Source organism: Schistocerca nitens, chromosome 7 (assembly GCF_023898315.1).
Source record: "Schistocerca nitens isolate TAMUIC-IGC-003100 chromosome 7, iqSchNite1.1, whole genome shotgun sequence".
In the NCBI taxonomy this organism is placed as follows: domain Eukaryota; kingdom Metazoa; phylum Arthropoda; class Insecta; order Orthoptera; family Acrididae; genus Schistocerca; species Schistocerca nitens.
Window position 1 is genome coordinate 96,715,050 of NC_064620.1, and position 25,055 is coordinate 96,740,104.

At 40.5% G+C, this 25,055-nt stretch overlaps 1 non-coding gene across 1 annotated transcript; it reads right to left on the reverse strand.

Annotated features, from left to right (window-relative positions):
• Positions 1-3,082: 3,082 nt before the first annotated feature.
• Trnat-ugu (transfer RNA threonine (anticodon UGU)) lies at positions 3,083-3,157 on the reverse strand. The gene has a single exon. It is a non-coding gene; the product is annotated as a tRNA-Thr (tRNA).
• Between the last annotated feature and the right edge of the window lie 21,898 nt (positions 3,158-25,055).

Sequence of the window (25,055 nt, forward strand, 5' to 3'; positions counted from 1 at the left end):
ATTCTTCTTCTTCTGCATTTCTTTCAGTGGGGAATTTTCTGCTGTTAAACAGAGTAACTGCTTTTCTAATTTAAAAATGTTTTACTTTAATGAAATGTACCATGGCCTTTTTTTTTTTTTTTAAAATGTGAAACTGTAACAGGGAATTCCAAAACACAGCCAGTGACGGTTGCTGTTATTATCATACACAAAACATTATCAGATAATACTTCATACGTCTTTCCAGTTTCATCATTTCTGTGAATGTCTTGTGCACTGTCCTCAGACATGGTATTCTCCTGTAGTTTTGGTTCACTTGGTAGCAGGCCAGACTATCCACCAGTTTATCCTAGTTAGACAGGCAGATGCTTAAGACATCCCAGTGAAGTCACTTCCAATTGACTCACAAACATCTGCCTTGTGACCAATCTGATCTGGGTCAACTGCCACATGATATACTACCTCTTCCAGTGATTGGCCCCTATCCCAGGGAGAAGTTACTTGCACAATATCTTCAGAACCCAATTTCTCTTTGTTTTGCATTTCTTCCCCTTCAAACTATTTTCTTTGAGAAACACGATCAGTTTCTCCTTCTGTGACTGAAGAAGCAAAACCAAGATTGGATGTGCTATTAAGTGTTAAATGAACTGATTCTGATAGCTTTGCAAAGAAACCAGCTTTTGTCTCTTGTCTTAAGTCCCTCTTTTGATGCCAAAGTTTCTTGAAACTGAATACATTGACTTTCTGCACATCAGTTGAGTGAAGTTCTAAGCTAATGCTCATTTCTGTTACTCATTTAACCTGAACTGATTGTTATCTTTTCCACTAGGAAAATCTACATGATACTGTTCAATAGCCATAGGTAACTTTGCTATATCACCTTTTGGTAAATATCCTTCTTTTAATCAAAAAATATTTTCTTCATTGTAATTGTCAGAGTTGCCACTGCATCTGAATCAAATTCTCCAGCAATGTTTGAGATCGTAACATTCTTTGAATCTTCAGTTCTGTCAACTTCCAGTAGTTCTTAGGAACTTTCTTATCTTTTAAAATATAGAAAATTAGATATATAAAACTTTTATTATATATTACTATATGTATCAATGAAAAATATTGTGAATTATATTCATGGCATTTTTGAAAGAAGTACCTGATACTTTAAAGTTTGTATTTATCATTTCACATGTGGTTGTGTGGTGTATCAATGATTTACAGGCTTTAAACATTTTATACAATAAAATATTTATGGTGATTATGTTGCAATTGTTAGTTTTATTGAGGACAACCTGGAAATATGACCATCATAATCATGCAAAGTTAGTAACATGCTACATATGAAATATTAAGATATGGCTGATTTACACCAGTTACACATTAGAATATACACTTCAGTACACAGAATTGTACATTCCTGTTGTGTCAAGAGTGATGTGGGCATGGAGTAGCATATGCCTAATTGCAGTCTGCTCACAGTCCCAGGATTTGAAAGTATAGTGGAAGATGTCTTGTGTGTTAGCAGTACTAAAAGACAACTCAACAAGTAAGAGGCTGTTTTATAAATATGGTTAAAAATCAAATTATGGTTAAAAAACACATTTTTTCTCAGCATTCCCCATTACTCTACATTTCAAGCACTTTATTTTCAACTTCTTCATTCTGTCAGAATGTGTGATGCCTGGCTTTTACTACTGAAGCAGGTCCATATTTCCCATTTTCACATCTAGTGTGTGTAAAATACACTAGTTTGCAAGATTCATAGTACTGAATATCTTTAATATGCATTAGGACTTTTGTCTTAGTGACAAGTCAGGCAGAGTTTACATTTTGCATTATACAGTGTCAAAGAACCATTCTTCACTCGGCAGAAAGAGTGGAGGGCAAAACATTGATAAAAATGGGTCATCAGTTGTCTGGCTTATCTAAGAGTGTTATATCTACATTATGTGCAAAAGGTAATTACATGCAAAATGTAATGTCCTGGATTCAGGCTATGTCCAACACATACGTTTGATCTGTCGGTAACTTTTACGACAGTGCATGTTCTTCTGTATAGTGAAAGATTAGTTCTGATAAATGTGGAACATGAGTCACATTATAAAAAGTATGAATTTCAGATGGACAGTAACTTAAGCTGAATCTAATTTCAGTGAATTCTGCTGAAGTGCCAAGATTTTAAGAGTTTGTGGATTGTTGTCTAATGTATGTACCACTTTTACTAGCAAAAAAAGTAAAATGACAGCTGGTTAGTGTGACATTGCAGTAATGGTTTCCGTTCTTTGTGCCATTAGTCATATAATATTAACAAATAACAGTTGCTGTCTCTCTCATATAAAGAGAAAATGGGGCAGTGTAAGAGTGAAATACTAATAACTAGTAATACTAACAATATAGTGTCTAATATTATTAGATTTTAGGATCTAATAAGCAAAGCATTGTAACTCAACATAGGTCAGTTGTTGGCACCATCTCCACATCCATAATTTGCGTTCCTCTTTGACCTTGTACAGTGGAAGAATGGGATAGTGACAATATTACAAAAATGCTACTCATCATATCGAAGAGATGTTGAATCGCAGGGAGGCACAACAAAAGACTGCTAAACACGTGAGCTTTTGGCCAAAAGGCCTTATAAAATACACAAGCACAACACACACACATGCCCAATGTCTCAGGACTGTGAGTCAGGCCTCAGTGGTTGTGTGTGTGTGTGTGTGTGTGTGTGTGTGTGTGTGTGTGTGTGTGTTTTGTCTAGTCTACTCTAGGAGGAGGTGTTTTGATCGAAAACTCACATGTTTAGCAATCTTTTTGTTGTGCCTGTCTTCGACACATCACTGCCTTACATGAAGAGGATGATAATTTTAAAGTGCTACCTGATATCCCCCCTCATCCCCACCCCCTGAGGCTTCTCTCTCCTTTACAAGTAAGGATGCATACCATAATCAGTTGTTGAGAGATTATTACCTTTGCAAAATACAAGAAGGAAGGAACACACACAAAACCCTTATTGTAACATTGCACAAAAAAAATTAATGAAATGATAATTAAATGGACACCCTAGCTGCAAACAGGCGTTGGTGTACTTCATTGGGGACATGAAAATGTGTGCCCCGACCGGGACTCGAACCCGGGATCTCCTGCTTACATGGCAGACGCTCTATCCATCTGAGCCACCGTGGGCACAGAGGATAGTGCGTCTGCAGAGACTTATCCCGTGCACGCTCCCCGTGAGATCCACATTCCCAACATGTCCACACCACTACATTCGTAGTGCGCCTAATAGATGTTTGCCCATCATACTCATTACTCGTGGCAGATTAATCTTCCAAGTCCCGTACGAGTTCGGGCATAGCGTGTGCGTTCACACAAGGAGGTCAATGGCCGGGAAGCCATATTTTAACTATATATATGACGATAGTATCTGTTCCCGAAAGAACAGTTACCGTGGATGACCATGCAGCTTTTGCTAGAAATGAAATGATAATTAAATGGACACCCTAGCTGCAAACAGACGTTGGTGTACTTCATTGGGGACATGTTGAAAATGTGTGCCCCGACCGGGACTCGAACCCGGGATCTCCTGCTTACATGGCAGACGCTCTATCCATCTGAATTATCATTTCATTTCTAGCAAAAGCTGCATGGTCATCCACGGTAACTGTTCTTTCGGGAACAGATACTACCGTCATATATATAGGTAAAAAAAAATTAAGGTATTAGAAACTACCTGAAGGAATAATGTGATGATACAAATAGATGATTATGTACAACATTCTTGGAATATTTGAAACCAGTGAAGAGACCAGAAAGTAGCTACCCCTATAAGTTGAGAACGGCAGATGAATGGTCAGAGTTCAAGAAAACTGTTGCACACTGTTGCAGTTATTCTATGTGAAACAAAGAGCTGAATGAGAGAAAAAGAATCACCATGGTTGAACAGATTTAAGCTAGAGGGAAAGGAGTTGAAATGTGTGTTACAGGAAAGGGGGAAGATTTAAGAAGAGATGAGGTAACCTGCAGATCTTTCTATCTTTACAAACTGCAGGATATTAACACTCCTGGTAAAGAAAACTAGTTAGATTTTATCCAGAAATAGAATAGTTATGTCAATTGGTAATGGGTACTGAAATCAACTTTACATCTCTGAGAAAAAAGGTGTAAACATAAATTTTGAAGTCAGAGGGTTGTAGTGTGAGGTGGAATAAAGAGTTCGTGCAGCGAAAGCTGCTTGAATGAATCCAATGGCAGCAAGTAACAGGAAAAACTTCTTAAAGATGTAGAGCCCCACCTAAATGGAAACAAGTTTAAAAACCCCTACAGACAGATTGTGTTTTAGAACTATGATGGCAGCTGAAATCTGAGGACATCTCCATTTAGCAACAACAGCTGGACATGATTTATTTTGTCTTCTATTGCATTGTGCACATATTATGTGCCCATATGCCTAAACTATCCAGGCAAATATATCCTGTGGTAATCTAATAGTGTAAGTATGAGAATGTGTATAAAGTGTATGTTTATATCTTAAGAATAGGAAATTCCAGATAGGAATATGAACAGTGTAGGAAAAGATAGCGCTAGTTACCATCAAGGTGACACATTAGGTTGCACACGAGCACAATTAAGACTTCACAAAGTTTTCGGCCACAGCCTTCATCAACAAAAGAGAAACACACACCATTCATACACATAAGCAGTCACACCTCACATACACGACTGGCAGCTCAAGTCTGAATACAATTATGTGGGGTGGAAGCAGCAGTCTGGAGCGTAAGGGAAAGGGATAGTATTTTACAGGGTGAGGGGGAAGAGGAACCCTGTCTGGTGGTGTGTGCAGGGCTAAAATACCAACACTTGTATTGTCAGGAGGTTGTAGGGCAGGGAGGTGGCGGTGGTGGTCGGGGGGGGGGGGGGGGGATGAGCAAAAAGAGAGTAATGGGAAAGATGGGCAGGTGTGTTGGCAGAGGTTGGGAGATGAGAATGGAGAGGAGATGATAGGGCAGAGAGGGTGGAAACTGTTCAGTGGAGGGTGTGGGGACAGTGCTACCATAGGTTGAGGCTGGGATAATTATGGGAGTGGACAAAATGTTTTAAGGATAGCTCCCATTTGTGCACTTCAGAAAAGCTGGTGGTGGAGAGGACGGTCCAGATGGCTTGGCTAGTGAAGCAGCCATCGAATTCAAGCAAGTTATGATCAGCTCTTATGTTGTGCCACAGGATGGTCTACTTTGCTCTTGGCCACAATGTAGCAGTGGCCGTTCATCGTGGTGGACACATGGTTGGTAGTCGTACAAATATAAAGAGCTGTGCAGTGATTGCAGCAGAGCTGGTAAATTATATAACTACTTTCACAGGTGGCCTGGCCCCTGATGAGGTACATAAGATAAACCTATGACAGGACGGGAATATAAAGTGTTGTGTGGGTAGATTGGGCAGTCTTGTACCCGGGTCTTCCACAGGGATATGATCCTTATGGCAAGGGGTTGGGAATGGGAGCGGCATAGGTATGGACTAGGATGTTGTGGAGGTTGGGAGGGCAACGGAACACCACTTAAGTAGGGCTGGGAAGGACCTCAGATAGGGTGTCCCTCATTTCAGGGCATAATGATAGGCAATCAGAGACACGGTTTAAGTATAAAACTACATTGTAATTAACATTATCTAGTGTCATAACAGTTTCCAAATTGACACCAGCTCATGTCTGCTGTAGTCTTCTTGGTATCAGAAGCAAGATGTGTTCCTTTTATAAGCAAGGAGCATATGTAATCCATAGGTTGTGAAACAAATGCAATGGAGGACTACAATTTAATGAACATCAGATTGCTGAAAATAGGAAGATAGAATGAAGCTCTTGGAGGTGTGATAACGAGATTCATTTGTGAAAAACCATTTAAAATCACCAGTGGATATGGGAGTACATTTCACTGGATTAAGAGGATGAAGGAGATGCTGGCGTATTCAAAACAATTAAATGTATCACTTTTCCCACCACAGACTGCATTGGCATCATTCATACTGAGATTACCAACATGGAAAAAAATGAAACAAATCTGATTTATGTCCATGAAATAAATCATTGGCAAACTTTTAAGTTCTCCAACATTGTAAAGGACTTAACCAAATTGGAATCCAATAGATGTCTGTGTGCACAGCGACCGTTTAATATTCAAATTTAAAGGAAGACAGCAGTCAGTCATAAAAATCTGTAATGTTTAGCAGGTCTAGATTCAGACTATAACATAATCATCAGTGCATTACCAGAAGAGTCATATAGGTACCAACATGTCAAAAGTTTATGCTCTGACATATTGATACCGATATGATTCTTCTGGTAATGCACCAATGGTGACTAAGTTGTAGCCAAAATCTAGATCTGCAATAAATTATGGATTTTTGTAACTGACTCGTATCCTCCTTTAAATTTGTAGAGAAGTTACTTTGTGTACAGAAAAGTGGAGGGGTGTGTGTCCCCCAGTGTTCCTCCAGGAAAAGAGTGGTGCATGGAAAAATGGAAAGCAGTGAGATGGACTTCAGATCCAACAATTGTGAGTCATAAGCTGCAGTTTCTCCATGTGGGAGCTGAATTTAGCACTGTCCGAGGTGCGTGATACTGCTGCCAGTCACAAAAAATCCCATACACCATGCTGCAAAACTTGCAGATACTATTAAAGGAAATCCCCCCTGAAGGTTTTAGTTAAATATGGCTGACAAGACAGTTTCCCAGCTCATGGAGAGAGGCAACTTCAACACCGGGTCTTGACCCGGGAAAGGTCCAAATGTGTCCCAGTAGTTACCAGTGCGTTGCCTTAACAAGCAACAATACAGTATGCACATGAGGAGTCTGCCATCACCTGGTCTGGACATCGGAGACCGGGAAGCTCCATAGCCACTCTGTGTAGATTCAGGTGACATCGATCCACTGTTGATAACCTGACCTTGCTAGAGGCGTTTATCTGGTAGGCTTTCCTACATAAAACATCATTGTATAGGGATGATTTTTGTCATTGGTAAGGTATAAGACACTACTTGGAGGTATAACATTATAAGACCGCTACACCAATGGACCTTTTGTAGCCACCTCCCCATATTCCTTCGGTCCTTTCATATTGATGCTTTTTTAGGTACCAACTTTGTGACATGCTGTTGAAAGGTTTTGAGCAGGAGAATGGTGTTCCCCAGGAAAATATTGCCCTCATTGCCATAGCAATAAACAGCACAACATCTATGTAAGGAGGCCTGTGCAGGGCTCCTTATTTGTGGAAAATTTTGGAATTTTTGTTCCTCCTCCAATACCACAACAGTGACCCCCCCCCCCTCTCTCTCTCTCTCTCTCTCTCTCTCTCTCTCTCTGTGTGTGTGTGTGTGTGTGTGTGTGTGTGTGTGTGTGTGTGTGTGTGACTTGCATATGAGGAATGCCATTCTACATTAGTCAGTGACATTTGTAGGCCTTACATTTGATTCAAACAGTGGTGGTCACCACACCTACAGAAGCTGAAGCCAAGGATACAGAAAGTACTTAATATCTTTAAGTGCCTTTGCCACAGGTCTTGGGGAGAGGGCAAGGGGTGCCTGTTCCAGTTGTTCAGAGCTGTTGTGAGACTGCAGCTAGACAATGGATCAGTGCGTAAATAAGTGAGACCTTTTCGCCTGAAAATCTTTGACACTGTGCACCATGAGGTATCAGGCTGGCCACAGGTGCTGAGAGGAGCAGCAGCATACCCAGTCTCTGTGCTGGCTAATCATCACTCACCATCCAGTGGCAACTCCTCATGTGCATACTACATTGTTGCTCAGCTATGGAATGCCTTTTCTCTCAAATCTTCCACAAGTTAAAAGTCAGTCTGGGATCTGTGTGAAGTGTGAACTGGTGTCACAAGGTGTGGTGCGAGTACAAACCCAAATTCAGGATTGCTACCAACTGCTTCCCAGATTATTACAGAGGGACAGAGTAATTTTAGATTTACTGGCATACAGAAGAGGCTTCACTCGTGCCTATGTTTCTGGTGCAGTATTTTACTTCATTTTAAATGAGCACATCGACTAGGTAGCTATATTCACAGGTGGGTCTAAACAGGGGGCACGTGGGGATTAAGGGGAATGAAATGACAGATGTAGGGGCCTAGGAGGTGTGGTGCAATAATGATAGTTCAGTATGCTATGCCATACATGATATCAATTCACTGTTGAGGTATAGTCACGCATAGAAGAGAAAGAGGGGTGACTGGAAGTGACAAACAATGAACTGCATTTATTAAACTCAGCTGCATACCTCTTCCCAGCCACACAGCCAGGATGAGGTCCTTCTCACTCATCTTTGTGTAGGACAAGCCGTATAATGCATGGCTTTTTGCTCTGACAGGAAGACCAATTTGTGGTGCTTGAGGTGTACAGATCATAAGGCACATTTTAACTGACTGTGTTTTATATTCAGACAAGAGGAGAGCAGCTAATTTACACACAGGTTTGTCCTCTATTTTAACTGACAATGACACAAATGTGGTTTGACTTCAAGATTCTGTGAAATATCCGACTCATTTCCTAAAATTTTAGGGAAAAGTTTTTTTTAGTATTATCTGGGTGACTGGCTCAGCCAAGCTTTTTTATAAGTAATTAGCCAGCCACATTTCTCTGTGTAATTATTTTAGCTTTGCTCTTGTATTACTTCAGTTGTAATTGACAATTGTAGAGTATCAGACTATTTTTTGCTATCTTACAGGATGTGAGATAGTGTGATCGTGTGGGTGAAATTGGGAGAGCAAGTACAATTTTATTTCAGATTGTTTCTTACTTGTTTCATAACATTTTCGACATTTTAACCGTATTTGTTTCTATTAATTTTCATAAGGGTACTGATAGCATTGCTGTTGAGAATCCCTAAATGCACCCCCCCCCCCCCCCCCACACACACACACACACACACACACACACACACACACACACACACACACACACACACACACACAGAGGTCACTCCCAGTGACAGTGGCAGGGGGGGGGGGGCACTATAGCCCCCCACCCCCCAATGGAGTATCATATTACACAGGATAAAATGACTTCAGAAATCAGCGAATATATTACTTAAACAGATTCAATCATTTTTTTTATAATTATGTAGCAATATAGGATGCACTGTATTTCAAACACATTTTAACAAAAAAAAAAAGTGGCAAATAGCTTACTGTCTAAACCAATAAATATCATTTAACTTAAAATGGGCATCTCATTATTTATTAATATATATTGGATGTATATTAATGTACCACTCACTATAATCAAGAAAGCTAAATATGCTCTTGCAAATATCCATAAAGAAAGAGATATGGACATTGAAAATATCATTGACATATTCAGTAAAAAGAAACAGAGACGAATGAGCATGATAAATTGGGCAGAAGACGGAAATATCCAGTGAATTTTGTTACAGAATTTTTTTGTATTCATGTCAAGTTCGTGTTTTTACATTCATGTCATCTTCTGTATCCAGAAAATTAATGAAAACTTATTTGTTGTAAGTTGACCTTTTTATGGTTTATGTAATTTATAAAATCTTCCATGTTAAAGTAAGTTTTTTTTACCCTGGACTCCAAAACAGTTACCAAAAGATACTTTAAGCAACACCAAATTTTACCAATTTGTCAGTGGAGGACCCCAACTCCTTTTTTTAAAAGTGATATTCCATTCCCCCAACCTGCCCCCCTCCCCCTCCGACTGACTTCTAGAATCGCCCTAGGTCACTCCTGAATCTTAGCAGGGGTGATACTGAGGCAAGTAGATCCTAATCATTTGTGTGTAATCATTTGTTTGTTTGTTTTGTGTGTGTGTGTGTGTGTGGGGGGGGGGGGGGGCAGGGGTGCGCGTGTATGCTGGTTTTAATGATTGTTGTGTTGTTCATTAGTGTTGGTTTTAGTGTGTGTTTTAATTCACCTGTTTGCTTGTAAACATTTGAAAGGAGCTCATTCAGCAGATATTTGCAGTGCTTCTCCATCCCTGTGTCATTGTTCCATTTGCTTGCCAGTTTGGACAAAGTCTGTGGAGATTTCAATCTTTTTTAGTTAGGTGCTTGTGAGCCACATCATGTGTTGTCCCAGTATCTTTCAGTCTCCAACAATGCTGTCCTAAAAACTACTTCAGTCCGGTTGATGACCATAGCTGTTATAGTTTTCTGGTAAAGTTTAGATTTGTCTCATTTGCTGGTTTAGTCTGCACTCCACAGTGCACTATGTATCACTTGTGTTCAGTACAATAATCATTAGCATGTGTGCTCTGTAATCTGTACTGCGATGTATTGTACATCTCATTTAGTCCCAGTCAACTTGTTGTAATAGAAGTAGTGTTTCTCCTGTATGATGACTGAATCCTATGTAGTGCTATTTCCGATGATTGATATTATGATCAGTGGTTTTAAGAGCAGGTTACTGACTCATCTATGATGTGCTGTAATACACGTATCTACAGAAGTTATAGATATGTTGCCTTCAACACTGACCTGACCGCTGCAGGTTGTTGGTGGAACTTTCCTATTCACAAAACAGAGGTTTTGATGTTGGAAGATAGCAATATGGCTCTACCGTATGTGTGTGTTGTACATAAATAGATGCTTCTATGCGTAAATCATTGAACCAACGTAGTTAAACAGTTACAACATATTGGTCACACAATTTATTAGTTTTCCGCTCTATTCTTAATTATTATTCCTGCTACAGGAAGGTGCTGACCTACTATAAACTTCTCACATTTCTTAAGCTTAATGCAATTACAGAATATTTTTCATCACACACATTTCACTTTTATTTCTAAATCATCTTCTGTGATCATTGTGGAAATATGGATACATAATATTATACAGTATGTCTGTAAACAATGGAAAATTGTGGATGGAATAATGGCAGTAGTGTGAAAAGGCTTTTTGCTCTTCACCATATAGCAGATGCTGAGTCACAGGTGGTCACGAAAAAAAGACTGTAAAACAAGGCTTTTGGCCAAACAGGCATTCTTCAGAATAGACAACATACACACATTCATGCAAACGTAATTCACACATTTAGTCCCAGTCACCTTTTTGTAATAGAAGTATTGTTTCTCCTGTATGATGATTGAATCCCATGTAGTGCTAGTTCCGATGACTGATATTATGATCAGTCTCAGGCTGCTAAGGGCTGGGCAATCAGTGACTGTGGTCATGTGTGTGTGAGCTGCGTGTGTGTATGTTGTCTATTCTGATGAAGGCCTGTTTGACCAAAAGCTTTATTCATCATTCTTTTTATTGAACCTCTCTGTGACTCAGCATCTCCACTATATGAGTAGCAACTGTTCTTTTCATAACATTGGCAGTATGTCTACATTTTGGTTAGGATAGGTTAGGTAAAGCTTAGGACAGAAAAGCCAATAATATGTACTTTATATACAGACCAAGTCTTTGTTTAACATTGTAACCAAGAATCTCGAAAAGTTCTTGACCAGTTTACTGCAAATTCATGCACAGAGCTCTAACAAACATTCAGACAGACATGGGCAATATATTTTTAATACTACCTCAACAGTGATGTTTCCCTTCCCGTTACCTCTGCAGCTCCCTAAACAGCCACACAACCAGCCACCACTCCTCTTCTACAAACCAAGTGTGGCCACCAGTCACAACAGTATAGTGTTCTCAACCTGTCGTCTAAAGCCCTTTCTCTTCCTGAATTATCTGTATTATCCAACGATCTCACTTTCAGCCCTAAACCTCCAGTTAGCCATGCTGCTTTGGTGAAAGACCTACTTTTCTCCACACGTAATGTCAGCTGGAAATATCACTTTGCAACCCCGTCCCAAAACCTTCCAACAGTAAAACCTGACATTGAACCCTGCCTTGAACAGTTCCGACCATGACCCTAAGTTTTTCCACCACCAATACCTGAAAATCATCCCTTACAAGCCTTCCAAGAATTCCTCGCAACACTTCCTCAGATCCCTACAACACGACCCTAACCTGTCCTCTGCAGAACTCCAGGCTCTTTGTTCCCTAAAAGCTGATGACTCCATCATTATCCTCCCAGCAGATAAGGGATTTACCACTGTGTTACTTGAAGGACATGAGTATGTAAATGAAGGTCTGCTCCAGCTGCCTTACACCTCTACATTGAGCATCTGCTATCAACATCCCATCCCTGTGATTCAAACTGACCTGCAGTCCCTCCTTAAACCTCAGGCTCCTCATAAGGACTTAACACCTAAGTCCATAGACCTTCTTACCCCACCGAAACCATGCACATCCACCTTTTATCTTCTTCCTGAAAGCCACAAACCTTATCATACTGGCCCTTCCATAGTTGCTGGCTTCAAAGCACCCACCAAATGTATATCTGCCTTAGTTTATCAACATCAGCAACCCATATTACAATAATTTCCCTCCTATATTAAAGACACCAACTATTTCCTAGACCATATGAAATCTGTTCCCGTCCCACTCCCACCACACACCTGCTTACCACCACTGATTCCACCTCCCTATATACCAACACCCCCAAGAACATGGTCTGTCAGCTGCAGAACATTTCCTCAGTCGGCACCCACCTGATTCCAAACCTATGACAGGCTTCCTGCTCACCTTAATCGACTTCATACTTACTAATAACTACTTCACCTTTGAGGTGCAAACAAACACACACATCAGGGATATGGCCATTGGACCCAGGATGGCTCCTTCCTGTGCTAACCTTTTCATGCGTTGCTTTGAGCGGGCTTTCCTGGGATCCCTAAGCCTTCAGCTCCTGGTTTGGTTTAGATACATTGATTATTGTGGCCAAGATAGATACAAAGCCCACATCTACTACAGTAGTACAAGTTTATATGCCAACTAGCTCTGCAGATGACGAAGAAATTGAAGAAATGTATGATGAAATAAAAGAAATTATTCAGATAGTGAAGGGAGACGAAAATTTAATAGTCATGGGTGACTGGAATTCGAGTGTAGGAAAAGGGAGAGAAGGAAACGTAGTAGGTGAATATGGATTGGGGCTAAGAAATGAAAGAGGAAGCCGCCTGGTAGAATTTTGCACAGAGCACAAATTAATCATAGCTAACACTTGGTTTAAGAATCATGAAAGAAGGTTGTATACATGGAAGAACCCTGGAGATACTAAAAGGTATCAGATAGATTATATTATGGTAAGACAGAGATTTAGGAACCAGGTTCTAAATTGTAAGACATTTCCAGGGGCAGATGTGGCCTCTGACCACAATCTATTGGTTATGACCTGTAGATTAAAACTGAAGAAACTGCAAAAAGGTGGGAATTTAAGGAGATGGGACCTGGATAAACTGAAAGAACCAGAGGTTGTAGAGAGTTTCAGGGAGAGCATAAGGGAACAATTGACAGGAATGGGGGAAAGAAATACAGTAGAAGAAGAATGGGTAGTTTTGAGGGATGAAGTAGTGAAGGCAGCAGAGGATCAAGTAGGTAAAAAGACGAGGGCTAGTAGAAATCCTTGGGTAACAGAAGAAATATTGAATTTAATTGATGAAAGGAGAAAATATAAAAATGCAGTAAATGAAGCAGGCAAAAAGGAATACAAACGTCTCAAAAATGAGATCGACAGGAAGTGCAAAATGGCTAAGCAGGGATGGCTAGAGCACAAATGTAAGGATGTAGAGGCTTATCTCACTAGGGGTAAGATAGATACTGCCTACAGGAAAATTAAAGAGACCTTTGGAGATAAGAGAACCACTTGTATGAACATCAAGAGCTCAGATGGAAACCCAGTTCTAAGCAAAGAAGGGAAAGCAGAAAGGTGGAAGGAGTATATAGAGGGTCTATACAAGGGCGATGTACTTGAGGACAATATTATGGAAATGGAAGAGGATGTAGATGAAGATGAAATGGGAGATACGATACTGCGAGAAGAGTTTGACAGAGCACTGAAAGACCTGAGTCGAAACAAGGCCCCCGGAGTAGACAACATTCCATTGGAACTACTGACGGCCTTGGGAGAGCCAGTCCTGACAAAACTCTACCATTTGGTGAGCAAGATGTATGAAACAGGCGAAATACCCTCAGACTTCAAGAAGAATATAATAATTCCAATCCCAAAGAAAGCAGGTGTTGACAGATGTGAGAATTACCGAACAATCAGTTTAATAAGCCACAGCTGCAAAATACTAACACGAATTCTTTACAGACGAATGGAAAAACTAGTAGAAGCCGACCTCGGGGAAGATCAGTTTGGATTCCGTAGAAATACTGGAACACGTGAGGCAATACTGACCTTACGACTTATCTTAGAAGGAAGATTAAGGAAAGGCAAACCTACGTTTCTAGCATTTGTAGACTTAGAGAAAGCTTTTGACAATGTTGACTGGAATACTCTCTTTCAAATTCTGAAGGTGGCAGGGGTAAAATACAGGGAGCGAAAGGCTATTTACAATTTGTACAGAAACCAGATGGCAGTTATAAGAGTCGAGGGACATGAAAGGGAAGCAGCGGTTGGGAAGGGAGTAAGACAGGGTTGTAGCCTCTCCCCGATGTTATTCAATCTGTATATTGAGCAAGCAGTAAAGGAAACAAAAGAAAAATTCGGAGTAGGTATTAAAATCCATGGAGAAGAAATAAAAACTTTGAGGTTCGCCGATGACATTGTAATTCTGTCAGAGACAGCAAAGGACTTGGAAGAGCAGTTGAACGGAATGGATGGTGTCTTGAAGGGAGGATATAAGATGAACATCAACAAAAGCAAAATGAGGATAATGGAATGTAGTCAAATTAAATCGGGTGATGCTGAGGGTATTAGATTAGGAAATGAGACACTTAAAGTAGTAAAGGAGTTTTGCTATTTGGGGAGCAAAATAACTGATGATGGTCGAAGTAGAGAGGATATAAAATGTAGACTGGCAATGGCAAGGAAAGCGTTTCTGAAGAAGAGAAATTTGTTAACATCGAGTATAGATTTAAATGTCAGGAAGTCATTTCTGAAAGTATTTGTATGGAGTGTAGCCATGTATGGAAGTGAAACATGGACGGTAAATACTTTGGACAAGAAGAGAATAGAAGCTTTCGAAATGTGGTGCTACAGAAGAATGCTGAAGATTAGATGGGTAGATCACATAACTAATGAGGAGGTACTGAATAGGATTGGGGAGAAGAGGAGTTTGTGGTACAACTTGACCAGAAGAAGGGATCGGTTGGTAGGACATGTTCTGAGGCATCAAGGGATCACCAATTTAGTATTGGAGGGCAGCGTGGAGGGTAAAAATCGTAGGGGGAGACCAAGAGATGAATACACTAAGCAGATTCAGAAGGATGTAGGTTGCGCTAGGTACTGGGAGATGAAGACGCTTGCACAGGATAGAGTAGCATGGAGAGCTGCATCAAACCAGTCTCAGGACTGAAGACCACAACAACAACAACATTGATGACATCTTTGCCATATGGACTCATGGTTAGGCTGACTTGTTAAAATTCCTGGAATATCTAAATACCTTCTCCCAATTAAATTTCACATGGTCCTATTCCAAATCCCATGCCACTTTCTCTGATGTAGATCTCATCCTCATCGAAGGCCAGCTACACGCTTCCTTCCACATCAAACTTACTAACAAACAAAATTACTTAATTTTGACAGTTGCCTTTCTTCCCATGTCAAATGTTCCCTCCCATACAGCCTCAATATTAGAGGCCTTCACTGGACGTAATTACCCCACCAGCCTAGTTTAGAAGCAGATTTCCTGGGCCATCACATCCAATCCCTCCAAAAACATTTTAGGACTACACCACTTGTCACCCAGTATTAATCAGCTACTTTGAAAAGAGCATGGCATGACATCATAAAATCGTGCTTTGAAATGAGATCCATTCTGTCTGAGATTTTGCCCACCACACCTAGAATAGTGTTCCATTGTCCTCCCAGTCTCCGCAATATCCATGCCAGACCCAATGCTCATCCTGCACCCATCTTCCTACACTATGGCTCCTACTCCTGTGACCATCCCCACTGCAAGATCTACCCTATGCACCCTCGTGCCACCACCTATACCAGCCCTGTAACGGGCAAAACATATACTACCAAGGGAAATGACGCATCTCATATACCAGCTGTTATGTAAATGATTTTTGGTCTTTTTCATCAGCATGACTACCACCAAGTTGTCAGTCAGGATGAATGGGCATAGGCATAGGGTGTACTGGCAACACACAGAATCCTGAGGCGGAGCATGCACTACAGCATAACAGTTATGACCTCGATGCCTATTTCACCACATGCGCCATGTGGATTCTTCTCCCAGATGCCAGTTTCTCAGAACTCCACAGGTGGGAGCTGGTGCTACAACAAGTTTCAGATCTCGCCACCCATCTGGCCTTAGTTCACATTAATTTCTTTGGTCTCAGCATTTCTTGATAGTAACCATTCCTTTCTTCACTTCATTTTAGTTTTCATACATCTTTTACTTTTTAACCTGTCTGTTTTTCGCTGTCCTCTCTGTCGCATACAGTGCACTTAGCTTTTCACTCTTACTAATTCATGCATGATGTTTTAGCAGTAATCTCTGTTGTTCATATTACCCTGTCTTCCACCGTTAAGCTCTCATTTTTTCAAATCTCGCCCGGTGTTGCCCCCCAACAATCAGTCTTTCCTTCTCATCCCCTTCACAAGTCTCCCCTGACCCTGGGTTCTGGACGAACTTTCCAGACTCTGCCTCTTTTCCTAAAACTCACAAGTTTGTTTCCTTCAGCCCTTTTGCCAGAAGGAGGCACGCTCCAAAAGCCTGCAAACATAATACTTTTTATATGTGTGTTTTCCTGCCACTGCTTTGTGAGTAGATTTTTTATCCATCCAACTACATTGCATTATATTTTTAATATATGTAAAAGGGAAAGGTTATCAGCAAAAATCTCAAAAAGTTCTTAACCCTTTTACTTCAAATTTTTACACATTACTCAATTAAACATTCAGATTGACGTAGGCTATATATTTTCAGTCCGTATAGTATGTAAAGGGGAACAGTATTTAGCAAAATTCTTGAGAAGTTTTTGACCAATTTACTACGATTTTTATACTGTACTCTAATAAAGATATATAATTTTTTAAACAACTATGTACAGGTTCCCTGTTAAAACCAAATAAAATGCTATTCTGTGCTGTGAAAATGTGCGGCTTTGTTTTCTTTCACAGAGTCAGTTTTAACTACAAAAGCAGAGGATTACACAAATCATGCCTCCCATATATATTCTTCCTCCTTATATCAAACAATGGAACATAACAGTATTATGAGAAGGAAAGTTGCTACTCACCATATAGTGGAGATCCTGAGTCGCAGATAGGCACAACAAAAAGATTTTCACACTTAAAGCTTTCAGCCAATGGCCTTTGTCAACAACTCTCTCTCTCTCTCTCTCTCTCTCTCTCTCTCACTCTCACTCTCACTCTCAAACGCAATTTGCACACACTTCCTCCTTATACATAATTTCAAACAAAAATGGTGTATACAGCAGTATGCTGATTTGTTTGCTTCCTCATAGGTGGCTTTCACAGAGAAGATGAATGTTGTGTTTATGGCTAACTTTGTAATAGTACCCGTACACAGCATAAAACTATACAAGATTTCTCATTGAAGCTACTATCCTCACAGAGCCAGCAGCTGAAGAGGAGACCGTCATACTCCATGACCAGTGATCCCAAACGATTTACCCATTCATTTAAGTGACTTCAAGTCCCAATCGAGGTTCCATTTGCAAAAACAAAGTTCAGGGTCAGAGGGGAGGGAGAGGGGATGAGCAGAGAGGGGGATCGAAATGGATATAGAGAGGGGGAAGGAGGGAAGGACTGAAAGATGGGGGAGGAAAAAGAGAGAGAGAGAGGGAGGGAGGGAAGGAGGAGATGGACAGAGATGGAGCGGGGGAGGAAGAGATGGTGATGGAGAAGGACAGAGATAGGAGGACGAGATTAGGATGTACAGTATATCCAGTTTCCACACATACTTAGCAATTGCAAAGCACTGCCAGATTTGTTAGTAATTGATGTATAATAGCTGCTGCTGAATATGTCTGTGTAGAGAACAGTATTATTATCTTGTTCCATATAAGTCTTACAGGCACATAACATCTGCACTTAGACCTTTCATGACTTTTAATTAAACATTAATTAGTCCACTACTCATCTAATCTAATTGAATTACCTTAAGGGATGCTTTACGAAAACCAAAAAACTGATCACTACCACTTCGTAATGTGAACAGGACCGTACACCCATTCTAAGACTGTACATACTTTTTCTAGGTTAAAGTTATCAGATCTCCTTGTGCAGGATTTTCATAGGATGATGATGTATAAGATAGTGTGTTTTTAGATCCTTATATAAGTTGACGATTTTATTTTTCTTATCCATCATTTTCCCATGTCTCTGTGGCACCTTGTTAGAACAAACTAACAGTAGTAAAAATCAAAACTCTTTAAGCTATTTGCTTTTGAAGAACACATGTGGAAATTATTTATTATCTTGTGGTCTTTTATATCACAGCCCATACAAAATTGCTAGAGATCTTATTATTGACCAGTTTATGTTTGTTTGACATATTGTACAAAGTAAACAGTTCCATTTAATAGATGACAGCAACGCTTGTCTGAAATGCATAAAACAGTCAAATTGTTAAGAATGGGTTTTTATAAAATTAAAGATCTACAGGTGGGCATTTATGGTTTTTCAGTGTGATACACAATGTTATCAAAAGTATCTGGACACCTGGCTGAAAATGACTTACAAGTTCGTGGCTCCCTCCATCAGTAATGCTGGAATTCAGTATGGTGTTGGCCCACCCTTAGCCTTGATGACAGCTTCCACTCTCGCAGGCATACATTCAATCAGGTGCTGGAAGGTTCCTTGGGGAATGGCAGCTCATTCTTATGGAGTGCTGCTCTGAGGACAGGTATCGATGTTGGTCGGTGAGGCCTGGCAGAAAGTCGGTGTTCCAAAACATCCCAATGGTGTTCTGTAGGATTCACATCAGAATTCTGTGCAGGCCAGTCCATTACAGGGATGTTATTGCTGTGTAACCACTTCACCACAGGCCGTGCATTACGAACAGGTGCTTGATCGTGTTGAAAGATGCAATCACCATCCCTGAATTGCTCTTCAAAAGTGGGAAGCAAAGAAAGTGCTTAAAACATCAATATAGGCCTGTGCTGTGATGGTGCCACCCATAACAACAGGAGGTGCAAGCCCCCTCCATGAAAAACACGACCACACCATAACACCCCCACCTCAAAATTTCACTGTTTGCACTACACACGCTGGCAGATGAAGTTCACCAGGCATTCGCCATACCGACACCCTGCCATCGGTTCACCACATTGTGTACTGTGATTTGTCACTCCACACAACGTTTTTCCACTGTTCAGTCGTCCAGTGTTTACGCTCCTTGCAACAAGAGAGGCGTCATTTGGCATTTACTGGCGTGATGTGTGGCTTATGAGCAGCTGCTCGACCTTGAAATCAAAGTTTTCTCACCTCCAGCCTAACTGACATAGTACCTGCGGTTGATCCTGATGCAGTCTGGAATTTCTGTGTGATGGTCTGGATAGATGTCTGTCTATTACACATTACGACCCTCTACAACTGTCAGCGGTCTCTGTCAGTCAACAGACGAGGTCGACCTGTACGCTTTTGTGCTGCACGTGTCCCTTCACGTTTCCACTTCACTATCACACTGGAAACAGTGGACCTGGGATGTTCAGGAATGTGGAAATCTCACGTACAGTCGCGTGACTCAAGTGACACCCAATCACCTGACCACGTTTTAAGTCCGTGAGTTCCGCCGAGTGCCTCATTCTGCTCTCTCGTGATGTTCAATGACTTCTGAGGTTGCTGATATGGAGTACCTGGCAGTAGGTGCCAGCACAATGCACCTAATATGAAAAACATATGTTTTTGATCACATAGTGTAGGTATGGATAGGGACAGCAAAATATCACAAAATCAATAATGCAAAATTGACAGTTTTTAGGTATCTAATGCAACATTGACAGTTTTTTGAAATGGTACAAAATCTTGCATTTTCCCCAAAATAATGTTCTAAATTTGAGGATAGAAGTTACTTTATATTTGTTATTGATAGCCGCTGAAACTGGATTTTGACTTCTTTTTTCCAAAAAAGGTGAGATTTGCATACAACCTAAAAATGACCTTTCATTTCCTGCATATTGAACTATGATGTGGCTTCAAACTAAAATACTCTACTTCTAACAGACCTCAAATTTCATGAGACTTTTGCACAACAAACCATACAGAAAATGATACATCTTGTAGATAACTTTGAAGTGGTGAATCAGTAACATTGCATACACGAGTATACATAAGAAAAACTTCCAAATACAGCACTTTAGTTTTGCAAACATGTAAACCAACATGGTATCTGTTTAGTTTGCCTGTACCAGCCTATTGACAACAGGATATAAGTGGTCACACAAACATCAGTCTTCACATATGACCGACAAAAGAATTTAAATCATGCTGCAGTAGTAGTAGAATTGATCACTTCATATGGAATCACATTGAATATTGAATAAATATTGAAATAAACATTCTCAGTGATCTGATTTACTGCCCAAAACACAACTTAATTATTTCACATGTTGTATAGTACTTTGCGGCATTGGCTCGAGCAGGCATAGAGAGGTGGACAGCCAGTTACAAAATTCCAATGACAAGCACTGTAATATTGCTACCTCAGCATCCTGTACTCTGTAAACTGCCTAGAACAGGCCGGGTTGTTTCACACCCATTGCTGGGCAGCAATTTTCAGGTGTATGAGACAGTAAGCAGAGCTTTTTGTCACAACAATGCTGCTCGGACGAGTGTAGCTGTGCCTACAGCACTGCCAAAGATCACTTACACTGGGGGCTTGTCTCCCATCACCTGACATTATTAGGCCTGGCCTGTCCTCTCCTAATGTCAAACTGGCCTCCTGACATGACCACCACTGGCATCCTGCTGGTCTCAACTTTGACTGCAGCCTCAACATTATCCAGTCACTGGTGTGTGAGCACCAGCTAGCCTGATGCTCTTGGGCATCAAACTGGATTTACTGTGGCAGGGCCTTCAGCACACCACACCACAAGCACCTACTACTCCATCGTATCTGAAAATTCTGGATTCGCCCCAAGCTATGTTGAGTCCGGTTTGCCATTCCTCCATGCCAAGGCTTTGCTGACAACTCCTACCTCACCAAGGCCACCCCAGTTGGCTGCTGCCACCACTACAGATGTCGTATTCCACCACTGCAGTCGGTCCCGGTTACAAGCAGTGGCTGACTTTGCCATATAGAATGAGCTACCAGTAAAAGCTGTTTAATCTTCCTGCCAGTATTTTTCTGTCTTCACCACCATGGACTACTATTTTGATGTCAGAAGTGAGACTGATAAAAGTGCTATGGTCATCAGCAATGGGAGTATAAGTATGTGCGTTTTATAACCGCTAGTGGGGTCTTAGTGTCTATTGTTCCTTGAATTTGACCTCCTGATGCCCTGTTTCTCAATGTGTCTGGCATAGACTTAGTTTTGGTATCTGGGAATCCCAAGGAATGAGCCAGTGATGCCAGTTGCATATACACAGAGTAACGTACTGGGCCATGCAGCCCTCTGCACTGAATCTTGCAGTGTGGTATGTTGTGTACATCCGAAGAAAGGGAATTTCGCCATGTGTGTAATAATGTTGATAAGTAAATTAGGAATTTAGGAGTTCCCCAGGGGTCTTTGGTAGTATATATGTGATCTGAAGTCCACAGAGTGCCTGAGTTGTGTGCAGAGGTTTCCTTTGCTTTTTCCATTCTTGTCTGCACTCCTATTACTTAGTCTATTTTGTAGTCAGGTAAGTGTAAACTGTAAAAAGCAGCATAGCGAGGTACAAGAAGCCAGGCGGTTATTAGCATGACATCTTTGTTACACCAGTCCCGCCCGGCCCTTGAGTACTGTAGTGCTCAAGAGCAGAAAATCCACCTAGAGTAACTGGCATGACCATTGCAGGGCATAGTGGGAGAACATATAAGGTTTTAGGGGGTTATGATGAGGAAGAATTATGGAGTATTGTTGAGTGGTACTAAGGGACACAGGTTGTAGCTGGGAAAGTGCCTGTGGTTAAATACATCAGTGGGATGGCAGGGCTCATGATATGCAGGATGTGTGTCTCAGGGTGAGAGGTAAAAGTTATGGTTTATGTGACAGTTCCCAGTTCTTATGGGCATTTTGACTATAGTTACTCTACCACAGATTACATTTTTTTGTAAATAGTTCAAGTCACGCTCTTGTTTTCAAATATATATATATATATATATATATATATATATCTGTGTGTGTGTGTGTGTGTGTGTGTGTGTGTGTGTGTGTGTGTGTGTGTGTGTGTGTGTGTGTGTGTTGGCTTGGGAATTTCTGTGGAGGCATGCTGAGATTCAAATCATGGAAGTTGAGTTTATGCAAGAGGCTTACATAGGAATGTAAAGTAGACATTTTGGCGTTGTTGAAGTATGTAATGAGGTAATACATTAAAGAAACTTCTGGGTGATATCTCTCTTTACAGGGATTGTGTAATGCTGTAATGCCTATGTTTAGTTTAGTATGGCAATATTTTAATCATTTTGTGAAATGCAAAGGGTAAGATGGCTAGGTTAAAGAAGATAACAGAACAATTTTAAGATTAAGTATAAGAGTAAATGAGGATAGCACTTGAGCCAGGAGGGGTACAAAGCTTGTAAAGTTTTATAATGGGTAGGATTCCTCCCAGAACGCCAAACTCCTATCCTTTTGAGATGGTTGGCATTGCTGCCAAATGATCAGGTTGAAGAAAGAGACACTATGCTGTGAATGGTGACTGAGACCAAGAAGAATAAAAGACAGACTTTTCGTTAGAGTGTGAGCAGCACTCGCTGTCCATATTCGCTTCAATCCTGGTGCAGAAGCACATGCCCACCAGTTTCCTCACTTGCCATCATGTGGGCTCATGTGCACTGAGTGCAGGGCAACAGGCAAATGGCCCTGACATGCAGCTAACAAAACGTGGACTCTATACAGCTTCGTCACAACACAGGGGCACTAATAGGTCTGGCAAACATTGGAACGCATTTAGAATTATAATTTTTTTTTGGCTGTCTATTTTCTATGTTTTCTTTATATGAAGTGCATCCTATGTACCTGGAATCCATCAAGCATTACCACAACAACTGGGTATGATTATGTATAATGAAAAGTCAAGTTATAAATGAATATTGACTTTTATTGAAAGTCATTGATTTAGCTGTGAAACTGTAAATCCATGTGAATGAACAGCTATTGAAATAATGCTTGCATTCAGTCTGCAGCTAAAATTGCAGTGACACATATTTTAGATAGAACACATGAAAAATATTTATGTTGAGGAGTGTGACAACTATTTGTGATTGTCAATTTTTTTAAGAAAAAAGCCTCACGCAAGCTATACTGTAGGCTCTCATAAGTAAGTCGAGCATATGAACTATTAGGACTTGTTACAGTTGATAATGTTAACTTCCATGAGCACAAAGAGGGAAAAAGTGCAAGATAAGCAGAGATGGACATTATACAAACAAATTTCTGTCTGGATAATTATTCGAATAAGTTGATCATTCAGACAAACTGATTCACAAGTAAGTTATTTGTAGCTTAAATAATGAATAATGTGGAATGCCAATGTATTTTATTTGCTTATATCTTATACAGTATTGTATAACTAGGGTTTGTTGCATTGGGTCAGTGCAGTTACTGGGTAATAAATAATTTATTAAAGATGTGTTCAGATATGTGCCTCAGTGGCTTAGTGAGTTGCTCAGACTACAAAGCTAAAGATTTGGGATTTGATCCTCTGTAAGCCCTATAGAATTTTCTGTTGCCTTTGCTTATTTCGTCTTTAATAATGAGAAAAATGCCACGTCTAGTTCCATGGTGTTACAGAGTACATATTGAACTATGAATCACTTTGTACCTGGTTGTATAATTCAGTTCAGAGGTGGGAGGAAGTCAAGGGCACACCATCACGCGCAGCAAAACACTGCAGTGTTTAACTAGGCAAACAGCTGATGGTTTTGGGTGAATGTTCATCATCAATGCATTGATGTTTGGCCTCTCATCCTTACTAAACCAAGGGTTGGAGCCAAAGAATTCAGCCATGTGGGACCACAGTAGGCTCTTGATAACTTGTTGAGGTTGACCTGTTTTGTCATTGTTATAAAGTATGGTAACATTTTAATTGCAATTTCACTAACCAATTTTAGGAGGGAAGAAGAGGATTTAGTGGTTGTCACATGTGCAGCATATATTTCACTGCAAGAAGCTGATTGTCAGAAAATGAAGGAGCAATGCTGGTGGACAACCTCTCTTTTAAAAGGTGTATAGCAGTGTTGGGGAACAAAATTGTCTGACCTTAAAAAGCTGAATTGGAATATGCTTATCAGCTTTAATGCTGCTTCCACATTCCGCTACACACTCCAGTATTTTTAAGTGTAAGAAACATACACCAGTTACACACACACACACACACACACACACACACACACACACACACACACACACACACACAAAACACTACTGAACCAACAAACATTTGACACCACAAGGGTTGTCCCAAGGCCAACCAACTGCCAACACTTTGATGTTACCACCAGCAAACTGAACTGCAGCTGAAGCTAACCACTTCATTGGCTCAGATTTGCCACCCGTATGTACTAAGAAAATCTCAGTCAATAAAATGGTTCATTGTCATTTGTTGGCCGATTGTGTGGGCCTTAAACCAAACTTTGGGTTGCTGTACAGTGTAACAAATGAAACATAAAAATACTTCATAGGTGGACAGCCATAGCAGTTACATTACTGATGTGGCCCGATCGAATGCCTCCTTCCTCTGTTCACATGTGGAAGTACTCTACATAAGTAGCCAAAGATAAGAATGCAGCCAAAAAAACTTAATTGCAACACCTTCCTGCATTGTACCAATATCACTGGCATTATCAGATATGGGTGTCGCATTGATATAATTACGCACTTCATTCATGTATGTACTCTCCGCCCTCTTGTAGCTGAGTGGTCAGCACGACAAAATGTCAATCCA